This window comes from Vulpes vulpes, chromosome 13, assembly GCF_048418805.1.
Source record: "Vulpes vulpes isolate BD-2025 chromosome 13, VulVul3, whole genome shotgun sequence".
Classification (NCBI taxonomy): Eukaryota; Metazoa; Chordata; class Mammalia; order Carnivora; family Canidae; genus Vulpes; species Vulpes vulpes.
The window spans coordinates 88,707,301-88,722,191 of record NC_132792.1 but is presented as its reverse complement, the minus strand read 5'-3'; positions in this window follow the sequence as shown (position 1 = coordinate 88,722,191).

Below are 14,891 nucleotides of genomic sequence, written 5' to 3'. Positions count from 1 at the left end.
AAGTCCTCTTTAAAAGCTCTCTTTAAAACCTTTAATTTTTTATGGGTTGTATTCTCTTAATGCATAAACAGTTAATAATGATTAAGTTCAAGAGAAAGCAGTGTGGCATAGGAAAAAAAAGATCTGAGAACAAGTCAGACTCAAGTAGAACATCTCCACCATTAATTAGCTGTGTGACCTTGGACAAGTTACTTAACTGTCTCATCTGCAATATAAGGATTAAGGTATTGTGAAGGTTTTTTGTGGGGACTAAATGTGATAATGTATTAACAGATTAATTAAGAGAGAACACAGCCCCAATTAAACCCTTTCCAGGAAATTGCTGACACACTGGGAATACACCCTACAGGAATGGGAACTAAATATGTTAAATCAGTACTTCTCAAATATTAACATGCATATAAATTCCGTGGAGATCTCCTTAAAATGCAGATTATGATTCTGTAGATCAGGGTGGAAAAGAGAGATTCTGCATTTCTAACATGCTCCCAGATGATGTCCAGGCTGCAGAATCCTACTGGTCCATAGACTATATTTTGAGTAGCAAGGTATTAGATGTATCAGCATTTTATTTTTATTTTTTTTAAGATTTTATTTATTTATTTATTTATTTATTTATTTATTTATTTATTTATAGAGACACACACAGAGAGAGAGGCAGAGACACAGGCAGAGAGAGAAGCAGGCTGCACGCAGGGAGCCCGATGTGGGACTCGATCCCCGGCCTCCAGGATCACACCCTGGCTGCAGGCGGCGCCAAGAGAGAAACAATTTATACCACCTCTAACCTCAGAGCATGTCTTTCTGAATGATAAATAAGGAATGAATACAGACGTATTCCCATAGACTCCCAAGCTACACAGAAGCCAAGACAGTAGTAGAAATAAAGAAGGCCTGAAAATGGTCCCAAGGGCACCTTTGATTAGCTTGCTGTGGCAGTAACAGGTAATATGATCCAGTAAAAACCAGTGCAACAGGTCAAGGACAGAAGAAAAAACTTCTCAGCCTATTCTGAGCTCTTCTCTGCCCTTTTGTCCCCAGTGAACTCTTCATTTTCTCTACCCAACACATTATGGCTGCTTAGCCAAAGGACAATATACTCCCAATTCAGTTTTTGCTTGTTTATAGTTTCGTAAGAGCAATTAATATTATTCCCAGTAAAACCCAAGCACTTAATACATTTTTATTTATAAATATTTTATCAGTAAATTTTATATTCAAGAATATTATCTCCAATTTTTGCTACTACTGGAGTTCTTATTCTGTTGGTTTAAGTACCCTAATAAAACTACTAGATAATATTCAAGAATATTATTTCCAATTTTTGCTACTACTGGAGTTCTTATTCTGTTGATTTAAGTACCCTAATAAAACTACTAGATTTTTTATATCTTAGTGTATATGGTCAATTTAATAACAACAGACTGTCTCATAGGAAAATAAAAATTTCCTTTTATTCTACCATAAAAGCCAGATTTCTTGATAGAAACAGTCTTATTCAACAACTGAGGCTTAAGTTCCCAATATAACCTCATTGTGTCACTGTTTAAACCCCTCCACTTAAGGCAACTCATCCTCTAGCCAAACAATTCACTGCATTTTTACGTAGCCATCTATCAGAGAGGCAGCCACCACCTCCACCTCCACCATCTACCTCATTCTAGTACCATCATTTCCAGTGAATGATGGGAATACTGATAGGAAGCAAGACAGTGAACAGGTTGAACTAGATGTCCCAACTTTCCTGCTCTCATGCTGAGCTTATCAAACTGGGCCCTTCTACCTATGGATACTTGACCAAGGTGCTAGATGAACTGGAAGGCACATTTTAAAAAAAAAAAGTCACCTAATAGAATCAACTATTTTAATTGGAAACTTGGGAGAATATTTTATACAAAAATGAACATGGTCACATTATGACGTAGTGATTTATAAACATTAATGTGACATATAAACATTAGAGATGCTAAAGAAATTACAATAGACAGAGCTATAACTCTCGGATTTCCCCCCAAGTTCTCATCTATTCTCTCTAACATTACTTTATTCTACTCATTCTTTGAGCTTTAAAAAGTAGAAGAATTTTGAAAACCCATCTTGAAATATTTCCACTGTTTGCATTATTTGCAGCTCACCTTGGCTCTAGCCATACCCTGATTCTTCCCACTCCATACTCATTTTAATGAATTATTCAACCAAATATAATTTCAAACAATTTTTAGTATCTCTGAGGACAGTTGAAATAGATTGAAAAGAAGAATTTTCATTATGAAGCATTAAAACATAATTTTTTTCCAAATGGCTGTAGGTTTCAAATGATTACAGAAATGAAGTGCTGGAAAAGAACTCTTTCCTTCTAAGATATTGAATTGGGCCTAAGGGAAGCCTGTAGAAGTGAATTAAGCAGGAATAATAATAATAATAAAAGGAATGAGAGGATGTGGCATAGACATGAAAAGAGAAAAACTGAATGAGGAAGAAGACATTAAAAAACTAATCTTTATGTTATCCAATCTGTAAAGACTTAAAGAAAGCGAGGTAAAAATACATCTAGAGAGGGAAATGGCATAAATTGAACAAAAAAAAGAAGATAGAACATGGAATAAAAGGGAAGGGAAAATAAAATTAATAACTATACTGCTGTAAGAAAAGAAATGGAAAATTTTTAAGAATTTTACAGGCTTAAAGAATATAGGACAGTGTCTCTGTAGACTTGCATTTTGTGAAGCAGTTTATGAATCCTGTGAGATGCTTTAAAAGGTACTATAACAAGCTGTATTTTTTTAAGGGAAATATCAGCAAAACTTCTCTATTGGAAAAAGGAAATTAGAATAGTTAAAATTTTATTGTGTGCTTATGCACAATGAATATTTTCCTGGGGAAAAAATCTAACGTTGTTTGAGACCTTTTTTCCCCACCAAAGCACTATGTATCCATGTCTATTTTTGTACAAAAAGTTCTCCCTAGTTACACACACACATACACACAGTTGTTTTTACTAGATGATGGGAGAGGAAGAGGAAGAATCAGTTGAGCAGAACATTCAAATTAAAACCAGTTTGGTTTTTAAAAAGAAGCACAAAGTATGCAACTCAATGTTGAACTTCAAAATTGTAAATAGATATAAATCTTATTCAACAAGTTCTGAATGTAAAAATCTATCTGTTTATATATAAGTGCATACTAAGTCAGGGCACCTGGGTGGCTCAGTCTATTAAAGCACTCAGCTCTCGATTACAGGTCATGATCTGAGGGTTGTGAGTTCAAGCCCTGGGTCAGGCTCCACACTGAGTTTAAGATTATCTGTCTCTCTCTCCCCCTTCTCTCCACCCCCCCCCCAAAATAATAATAAAAATAAATAAATAAAATGGATAAATTCCACACTAAGTCAATTGCAGGAGGGAAAAATCAATGAGAAAAAATATCTGGAAAGAAGAGGTGAAGAGAAAAGTAAAAGATAGGAAAGGGAAATGAGAAGGGGAAAGAAAAGTGGCAGGAAATCAAAACAGAGTTTCCTACTAAGCATATATATAAAGGAAGAAAGACACTAAAGACAGGAAAACTGGCATAATGAGAGAGTCAAAAAAGACTTTTCAACAAAACAAGAAAAATAAACAATAACAAACTTTTTAAAAGTATAATGACAAAGATTAGATCCTCAATACAGTCCAAATTGAGAAATTGAGTGCTCTTCTTATATCTGGCTCACTTGGGCTGTATGTTTGGGAATAAATTTAATCATTACCTTTAGAAATACTTAATAACTTTATTGCTCAGCCATAAAAAAGAAAGAAATCTAGCCATTTGTGACAAGAGCCATGACCCTAGAGAATATTATGCTAAGTGAAATAAGTCAGAAAAATCCAAATGATTTCATGTGTATGTTGAATTTCAAAAGCAAAACAAATGAACAAACAGAAAAAGACTCAAATACAGAGAATAGACCGGTAGTTGCCAAAGGGGCATGGGGTGGGATGAGCAAAATAGGTGAAGGGAATTGAGAGGTACAAAGTTTCAGTTACAAAATAAATAAGTCAGGGAGATGAAAAATATGGCATAGGGCATATAGTCAATAATATTGTAATAAGATATGGTAACACATCATGACTATACTAATAGTAGTGAGCACTGAGTAATGTACAGAATTGTCAAATCACTGTGTTGTATACCTAAAATTAATTTAACATTGTATGTCAACTATATTTCAATAATAAATATTTTATTTTTTTAATAATAAATATTTTAAAAGGAAAGAAACACTTATTAGTTTTTTAAACAATTGCCCAAAGCACTCACTGCATCTCTATTCAAAGGCTCAGTTCAGAATTAGCAGAGTCCTACTACACTACACAGGGATTTTGTTATCAGAGAAGAATTATTTTTTAGAACATGGTAGCTAAGAACGTAGAAATGCTGACTCTGGTTACTTTTTAACCTATTTTAAGAATCAGTTTGTGAGGTGCCTGGGTGGCTCAGGCTGTGATCCCGGGGTCCTGGGATGGAGTTCTGCATTGGGCTCCCCACAGGGAGCCTGCTTCTCCTTCTACCTGTGTCTCTGCCTCTGTGTGTCTCTCATGAATAAATAAAATCTTTTAAAAAATAATAAAATTTTTAAAAATAAAAATCAGCTTGTGGCATAAGAGATATCCTTTGCAACTGTAGAATAGGAAAAAATTTCCTAGATGAAAACAGAAGCATAAATCATAAAAGAAAATAATTGATGAATGGACTTCATCAAAATCAAAGTTATCGTCTATCTGAAAACTGCTGCTAAGAAAATAAAAATTCAAGTTACAGACTAGGGGAAAATATTTATAATATGTTAATATGTTTATCTGACATCTATATTCATATATCTTGCAACTCAGTAAGACAACAACCCATCTAAAACTTGCCAAAATGTTTAAATAGGCGCCTCATAAGAGGAATGTATTTCTAATGGCCAATATGCATATGAAGACTTCTCAGTACAATTAGTCATCAGAGAAATATAAATTTAAACCACAGTGAAGTATTATTACATACCTAGGAGAATGGGGAAAGTGAAAAAGACTGGTAATGCCAAATGTTGATGAGATATGGAGCAACTAGAACTCTCCTATATTGCTGGTAAGAATGTAAAACGTTACAGACACTTTGGAAAACATTTTCATAGTTTCTTATAACCTTAAATATATACTTACCCTGGGACTGGTCTATCCATTCCACTCCTACCTGGCTATCCAAGAGAAATGAAAACTGTGTCCACAAAAAGATGTATGTATGAACATTGACAATAGCTTTATTTATCATAGCCACAAAGTGAAAATAACCTCTAAGTCCATTAACATTGTATGGATGCACAAACTGTGGGCATACAGAGACAATAATATGATATATCTCAAAAACATACTGAGCAAAAGAAGCCAGACATAATAGAGTACATACTGTATGATTCCATTTTTGTGAAATTCTGGAAAAGGCTAAGAAGCTATAGCGATAGAAAGCAATTCAGTGGTTATCTGGGGTTGGGGGACATGGGAAGATGGATTGGGAATGACTGAAAAGAAATACAAAGGAAGTTTTTGGGATGATGGAATGTGCTATATCTTTACTCTTAGTGGTAGTCACCTGGGTGTGTACTTGTGTCAAAACCCATTGGACTGTATACGTATAATGAGTGCATTTTACTTTATGTAAAGTATACTGCCATAAGTTTATCTAAAAGACAGTTTGTAGCAATCCAATATTTCTCATAAATAGAAATATGGGTGTGAATATCCTAAAAATGGAATTTTTGAGAACTAGAATTAACTATAAAATATGCTAACTCAATTTTTCTTATATTTTAAAAATATTTTAAACCTAAAATAGCTTCATATTTTCTTTTTTTTTAATTTTTTTTATTTATTTATGATAGTCACACACAGAGAGAGAGGCAGAGACATAGGCAGAGGGAGAAGCAGGCTCCATGCACCAGGAGCCTGACGTGGGATTCGATCCCGGGTCTCCAGAATCACGCCCTGGGCCAAAGTCAGGCACTAAACCGCTGCGCCACCCAGGGATCCCAGCTTCATATTTTCTATTCAATCATTTTGAATTATTGTATTTAGTCAATATGAATGACTGAAGGAGTACATTGATATAAAATGTTGCAATTTATTTTACAAATACACATTATTCTTCATGCATTTATACAATAAGCATCAGGGGATCAATACTAAGAATAGTATCAGATATTAAAGATTCAGAAGCATAAGACACAGGTATGCTCTCAAGTAGCCTACAGTCTGATAGAAAAAAGACAGGGAAAAGGAAAGAAAAAGGGAGAGAAAAACACAAACAGAGCTGAGGTCTGCAAATATACATCTACAGAGGTGTCAGATGTCACGGTTATATGAATTCAGGGTAGAGATGTGTTAAAATATCTACAGTAAGCCTGACATGGAGTCATGCATGCTAAGTCCCCATGTCAGCCGACCAAAACTTACCTAAGTGTCTATGCTTGGCTCTCCCAGAAAAGGCATGCCTAGGTCAACCAATCAGCACTTGCCTGCTGAGCACAATTCCTCACCAGACTCAAGACTTCCCTTTGCTCCATGAGCTCAATCTCACAACCTGAGATCATGACCTGAGCTGAAATCAAGAGTTAGCTGCTTAATCAACATAGCCACCCAGGTGCCCCCTCTTCAGAGCTTTCTATCCTGCTAGACTGGATGCTGCCCAACTCATAAATCACTGCATAAAGGTGATATGATCTTTTCAAAATTTATGATTGTTGGATTTTTCCTTTAACACATGAGAATGCCACTAAACCAATGTAATCCAATTTGGAGAGGGAAAGAAATTAAGGCATGAGGGACTTACTAAGAGAGAAGGAAAATAAGAGGTCATTCTGGACTAGAATTATGAGGTTGAAAGACTAGCACCATGAGAGGAAAGGCATAAGAAAGCTGGCAGGACCAAGGCAGGATTTCTAAGTTGGTCTTGAGAGCAGCTCCGTAAGTAACTAGTGAAAAATCAGCAGAAAGAAGGTGAAAGAATTCTGAGAGTGAAGTATCTAGGCTGTTGAAGTGTTCCTGGATGGTAGGTGTACATAGGGCAGAAAAGATAATAAATGTCACAGCTTGGTTTCTATCAGTGGGAGAGGGAGTTGGAAAGTTAGAAATACCATTGACCCTTGAACAACACAGATTTGAACTGCATGGGTCCACTTACACATGGACTTTTTTTACAGAACTGTAAATGTAATTTCTTGTTCTTATGATTTTCTTAATAACATTTTTTTCTCTGGTTTACTTTATTGTAAGAATACAGTATATACATTATATAATATATATAATATATAATGTATATAATGTAAAGAATACAGTATATAATGCATACAACACACAAAATATATATTAATTGACTATGTTATGGTGAGGCTTCTGGTCAACAGTAGGCTATTAGTAGTTAAGTTTCGGGGGAGTCAAAAGTTATACACCTATTTTCAACTGTGGAGGAGGGAGGTTGTTGTACCCTAACTCCCATGTTGTTCAAGAGTCAGCTGTACTGAGATGATGTCACCACATAAATCTAAGGAGGAACTAGTTAAAAGTTCTTTGAATATGCTAATAATGCTTAAGTATTCAGAATGATGCCATTTTTGAAATTGAAATGGATGGTTTTCCTAGTTAGTAATTCCTTTTTACACCAATTTAAGTAACAATAGTAGACATTTAGGATGAACCCTATTGCTTTCTTTTTTAAGATTTGAGAGAGGGAGAGAGAGACTCCCCCACTGAGTGCAGAGCTCTTTTTGGGGCTCAATCTCAGGACTCTGATATCATGGCCTGAGCCAAAATCAGGAGTCAGATGCTTCACCCACTAAGCTACCCATGTGCTCCTGAATCCTATTGCTTTATAAAGACACTGAAATGAGTTCAGAAAATAAACAAGCAATTTCTTAGCATTTGAATTTTAAAATAAGTGCTTGAAATGCAGAATGGAGACTAAAATCTTGAAAGCCAAGGCTTTTACTTTATTGCTGGGGGGTGGGGGGGGGGTGCGTCCTAGCCTCAAGGCCCCAGGGCTAAAATTGTAAAGTCTAAACAGAGTTAGGGTGAGACCTTCATTTGACTCTCAAGGATATATATAGCTCCAAAAGACCTCTAGCCTCTTGAAAATTTTCCAGGCTGATGCTGGAGGGATAAATACCGGTAACAGAGTGAGTTGTCTGGATAGATGAAACTTAGGGCCTGCTCCTAGGTCCTTCCTAACCCCAGAGAACTCTCATATGAATCTGTGAAAAACAAGAAAACAGGTCCAAAATGGAACTTTTTATGCTAAGCCCCAAGTCACCAAACTGAGATTTAATTACAGGCTAATCTTGGATCTTAAACCAGTCAGGAATTGCCTAATCAGCACTAATTAGGTAATGCTCCTGACAGACCCCTGCCAGCCCCTAAAGGAAAGTAACCCAGCAAAAACTAACCTGCTTTTTTGCCTAGAAGAGTTTCCTTGTTCCTGCTCTCTGCTGCCTATAAAAGCCTTTATTTTGTGCACCTCCTTTCTATATGCTAGATTGCTGCCTGATATGAATCAATTTTTGCTCAAACTCTTAAAATATTTAGTATGTCTCAGTTTATCTTTTTTTAAAAGATTTATTTATTTATTCATGAGAGACACACAGAGAGACAGAGACACAGGCAGAGGGAGAAGCAGGCTCCCTGCAGGAAGCCCAATGCGGGACTCAATCCCGGAACCCCAGGGTCATGACCCGAGCCGAAGGCAGGGCCCAGTCAGTTTATCTTTTAATGACTGGGAAGGATTGAACATGTAGCCAGCAGCAGTCTTGAAGTCCGAATAAGAAAGGCTGCAGAGGGGGTACCTGAGTGTCTCAGCCCAGGGGTGATCCTGAGGTCCTGGAATCAAGTCCGACATCTGGCTCCTCACAGGGAGCCTGCTTCTCCCTCTGCCTGTGTTTCTGCCTCTCTGTGTATCTCATGAATATAAATAAAATCTTAAAAAAAAAAAGGCTCCAGAGGGACCAAAGGCCTTGGTGAGACACGGCCATCTAAGATGATGGATCAAGGATCAAGCTCCATAAGCAAAGGACAAAGTCCCATCTCAGTAACTGCTAGAGAATGGCTAGGGTCTGAAAACTGGATACCCTAACCCCCTTGAGTTTGTACACAACCCCAAGACAAAAGTGCACAAAAGAAATCTTTTATTAGCTATTCAAAATCCTGAGTTTTACTCAAAGGTTTCTGAAATGAGAGTAATCAGCCATTTTGACTGTTTGACCAGAAGTTACTAGATTAAGTATTCTGCTATTGAATATGATAAAAAGATTAGCATTAGTTATAGACAAATCTTGTTTTTTTTAAAGTCTCTTGAAAATTGCACGGTTCTACCAAATTCTGTAATATTTCTGAGTACTTATTTAGTGCACTCACATAGCATTTCCAGCTACCCGAAATCTTATCACTTCCATTCCACATAGCAGCTTCTATGCCATCTGAATTTAAATATTACCCTGAGAGGTTTTTCCTGTCTGACCAGCCTTAGTAGGCCCAATACCCATCCCACTACACACACACATACACACACACACACAAACACAAACACATACACACTGTCTATTCTCTGTCAGGGTCCTAGATTCATTTCCTTTATATCACTTTCCTCAACTTGCTATTTCATAGTTATTTGTTTGATTACCTCTTTAAGGTCTGTACAATTACCTGCTTAGTGCTACACTGTTATCTCTATAGGGGCAGAAACTGTTCCTGCTTTATTATCGCAGTACTTGCAGTGCCTAGTATGGTCTTCACTATATAACAGCAATTCAATAAACTCATGTTAGGTGACTGTGCCAAGCTACATGCTGTAATTTGCCTAAATTTATTTACTCTTAAGATGGATGCTATTATTGTCCTCATTCTAAAGACAAGGAAAGTGAACCATGGAGAGATTAGGTAGCTTTGCAAAGCCACTTAATGATACAGCCAGAATTTAAACCCAAGTACCCAAGTAAAAAGGAGAAGGAAAAAAAAAAAAAAAAGCATGACTGATGTGAGAGCATGCTCTTTGTCTCTTACTGAATATTTTCCTTTTTTCCAAACACAGAAGACAATGGCCTGGGCCTCACCATCCTGGTAGTGCGGGGAGGACAGTGACCAGTGAACCCATCCCAAAGCCAAGACAGTTTCCACTTCATTTCTGGGAGAGTTAATGAACTGAGGAACTGTTCAGTCCAAGGGTACATAGTAGAGGTTGCCATAGTAGAGGTTTCTGATGTTACCTAGGGTCTACAGGGGAATAGGCAACATGGGAGGACGATGAGATGGGGCTTTTTTTTTTTACTCAGGGATACTTCCACATAGCTTAAAAATACAAAACATTGAATATTTTTTTAATTACCATACTGCAACAGCCATCCTATCCCAATCCCAAACTTCAGAACTCCTTGACCCTGAGGTTCATGAATGAGGTATGAAGTCAGCTGGGTACGATATTTTAGACTCACTTTATTCAAAACTGAATTCATCAGCTTTCCTTCCATTTTAACATTCTCCCATGTTCTCTCTCCGTTAGCATCAACTTCTCAGTCTATGCCAGAAGTCTACAAGTGACCCTTAACTTGGCTGATTTTATTTTCTAAATTTCTCTTACTTAAATGTACCGACTACTTTCCATTCTCATCACCCCTGCCCTCATAAAACCCTCATCGTCTCTCGCCTGGACTATTGCAATAGCATTGTAACCACTCTTCTGGTCTCATGTTTCTATATTCATCTGCTTATTTACATTCATCTGCTTTATGTTCCTCTCTTTCACAACCACTCAACTCTGCCTTCACAGTGGGAAAACCATCATAGACAGTGAGTAAATGCATGGATGTGGCTGTGTTTCAATAAAGCTTTATTTATAAAGGCAGGTGGTGGGTCAGAGTAACCACAGATTTACCTGGTAGTTATCAGAGCTATCCATAGAGAATACAGCACTAACCATGTAACTGTATCATTTCTCTCCAAAGAAAATCTTAAAACATTGGATCATGCCACATTGTCTATAAAAGATCCAAACTTCTAAAAATAAAAAAAAAGAGAGAGATCCAAACTTCTAAATATGGCCTATGCATTTGATTTGGTCCCTGCCTACTATCTTAACATTCTATCTTACCACCTCTTGCCTTTCACTTCACATTTCTGTAACACCGAACTATATCTAGTTCTCTGCACACAAACGTTGTCCCTGATGTTTCTAGTCTGACATCCTTATCCACACTCTTCCTCCTACCTGAAATGACCTGCTCATGTTTCCTCTTCACTTGGCTTACTCCTGCTTATTCTTCTGACAAGACCCAGGCCTCCTTCTGGAAGCTTTCCATAATCCACACAGATCCCTGTCTCCCAGGAAGCTCTCTGTTTATCTCTGTCATTTCTAGTACTGCACTTGATCATAATTATTTGCCTGTCTCCCTCATTAACTGTAAGTCCCTCCATAGAGCTTTCCTGTGTCTCATTTACCTTTCAATTCAATGCCCAGCATTTTCTTATCACATAGTAGAAACTATAAATATTCTAAAATATTTATTAAATAAGTGAATGTATGAATGCACTAAACTTGTCTGATATTTTAAAGAGTTTATGTAAATGAAATAGGACTTTTTGAATACTTGCATTGTCTGCCATACACATCTTTAGTTATATTTCTAAATGTGCATGCATGTATGTATGTATCTTTTTAAAAAATTACAGATAGATGATAGATAGATTATAGATATTTAAAACAATTTTATTGTGGAAAATTTCAAACATATACAGAAGTACAAAAGAACTTCTTGTTCTTAATGAACTCCATCCCCACCATACACTCCTTAACTTGACCTACTCACTTACCTACTTACCTACTCACTCAGTGCCAATATATATTAATTTATGGCATATTTTGTTTTACTATACCTGCACCCACACCCCTAGTCCTCCTACCTCTAGATATTTTGAAGCCTATCTCAGGCATATCATTTCATGTGAAACTATTGCAATAAGTATCTCTAAAAATTAAGGATTTAAACATTTTAATAGAATCATTGCATTGTTGTGCCTTTAAAAAAATGATTCTTAGCCATAGTTAAAATTAATCAAAATTAGCATCTTCATTGTCTTACCAACAGCTGAAAGTCTCAGATTGTTCAGCTGAAGTGTAGAGATGGAGGATGGCCCAAGATAGGTCAGTTCCTAAAGTTTCTGACACTTTTGCCTCTGGGATGCCTACTTCAGATTTGTATAAGATATCCTTACTATGCACATTTTCCTGACAAAAGCCATCTGGTACTTTGTTATAACCATTTGACACTTTCTGATGTGTCCATTGCACTGTCTGAAATAGGACAAACTAAGCCATAAGTATACATGTAGATGGGGGTCTGTGCTTAAAGTGGAGGCATTGTATGATTCCATCTGTAACTTGCCTTTAGCTTCAGAAGCTGGGTTGGCATAATCCATCACAAAGGATGAAGCTTTTCTCTAAGCTGCTCTCTATCACACAGGTGGGATTCAGACACATGTACAGAATAGTCCTTTAATTCAGGTTCATGCTGCCCACTGCCAACCAGACAGTATCAACCCTGAATGGTGTGAAGGAAACAGCTTCTCCACCCCATTACTCCTATGCCACCTGATTTCAAAAGTCTTTATCCTCAACTTATGCAATTACACCTCTCTTGAACCTGTTCTTTCCTTTTCTCCAGAACTCTTGAGAAAACAAGCTCCCATCACAAACAGTGACTTACCATAGCTAAAAAATATCCTAGCTCCCAATCAAGGAGATTCTCTGTTTACCAAAACTACTATTGGCGTGAAAGAATAAAGAATAACATTTCAATAAGAGAGATGAGATACTACCTTTCTTTTAAATAAGACTTTACTTTTTGTCTCTTCTCCAGGCCTTTCATCTACCTACACAACTTCACACTTCAGTTGAACTAGATTTTAAACCAGGTGGTTGTCACTGAAAGTGGAAGTCTAACTGGGATCTTGGGAATTTCCATATAGAACACAGAATTGAGCTACCTTTGCTCTCTAGCTTCATTTCTGATTTAAAAAAAAAAAACAGAATTTACTTATTTATTTATTCATGAGAGACACAGAGAGAGAGGCAGAGACATAAGCAGAGGGAGAAGCATGTTCCCTGCAGGGAGCCTGATACAGAACTGGATCCCAGAACCCCAGGATCATGACCTGAGCTGAAGGCAGACACTCAACCATTGAGCCACCCAGGTGCCCCTCCCTAGCTCATTTCCCTCCTCTTTTATACAACCAGCCAAAATTCATTCAATTCAATGACATTACCTGAGTACATGTATACTAAGCCTTGGAAATACTAAAATGAATAGGCAATCTCTGCACTCAAGAAATTCACCATATGGTGGAGGAAATCATTTTAAAGAAATAATGAGGGACGCCTGGGTGGCTCAGCAGTTGAGCGCCTGCCTTCAGTCCAGGGTGTGATCCTGGAGTCCCTGATCAAGTCCCACATTGGGCTCACTGCCGGGAGCCTGTTTCTCCCTCTGCCTATGTCTCTGCCTCTCTCTGTGTGTCTTTCATGAATAAATAAAATCTTTTTTTAAAAAATAAAGAAATAATGATACCAGCATAAGAAGCACAATAAAGTGGTGATATAATCCACCGTATCCAAAGGTAAGGGCATCACTGTGGGAAGGAATGACTTATTCCATTTGTAAAGTTAGGTGAGTACTTGAAAAGGGGTGGCTCCACTCTTCTTTTTGCCTTCAAGTACAAAAGGAGAAGAAAGGGAAACTTCCCAGAATATCTTAAGTAGTGCTCTTTGAACAGGATGACTAAACAGAATTCTAGGTGCTTTGTTGACCTATACCTGGACTCAGCCCCAGTGGCAATTACTTTGGATGACTTGGTCTTCACATTTGATCTTATTCCTGAACACTTGGCTCTCAGATGTATTCCCAACCAGGACCAGTCTTTCCTCACCTTAGTGCCCAGTTCAAATTGGACCTCAGTCATTGGGCTGCATCCAGGATCCTATTGTGTTCGAAGAAGCAATGTTTCTTCCCTATTCTTGATGTTTCCTTCCCAGTAGGAGAAGCAACATAACATTCATTCACTCATTTATCCAACCAACATAAATTTATTAACAACTATATACCAGGCACATTCTAGACCCTACTCTCATCAAATTTCCACTATATAGACACTGCCTGTGGAGAATAGGCAAAGTACTAAGCATATACGACAGCTCAGAGTGATGAGTACTGTGGAGAAAAATAAAGAAGTATAAACAGATAAACAGTTCTGGGCAGAGAATTCTAGGTCTTATATAGAGAGTAGTCAAGAAAAGCTGCATGGAGAAAAGTGCATTTGAGCAAAGACCTAAAGATGATGAGGTTCTGGAGTTCAAAGAAGTATTTCAGTTTGGAGATAATATAAAATTGGAAATCATCAGTATATAGAGCTATGAGACTAGAGGAGACAAATGGGAAGAGAACAGGGTAGGTAGGAGTTTTCAAGACTGAACCATGAAACACTCCAATATTTGGAATTCAGGAAGATGAAGAGAAATCAGCAGACAAGACTGAGAAGAAGCCAATGAAGTTTCATACTTCTGGCCCTTCTCCGCCTCTGTCTCTCTTTGTCCATCTGAATTTCTCCCCCGAGGAGGAGTAACTTACTGGTTGGGAAATTTATGAGAGAACCTGATATTTGATGGCTCCACTCCTTCCTCTTTTCTTACCTTTAGGGAGCTGGCTGCCTGCAGAAAGCCTGTATTCTGCTCTGTTTCCATGTGTGATAATATGCTCAGGGACAATGTGAAATTCTGTGCTTCCCATGCCTCTAGTGGGTAAGTCTTCCGATTCTGGAATTCAGTATTTTAAAGCCTACATCTAC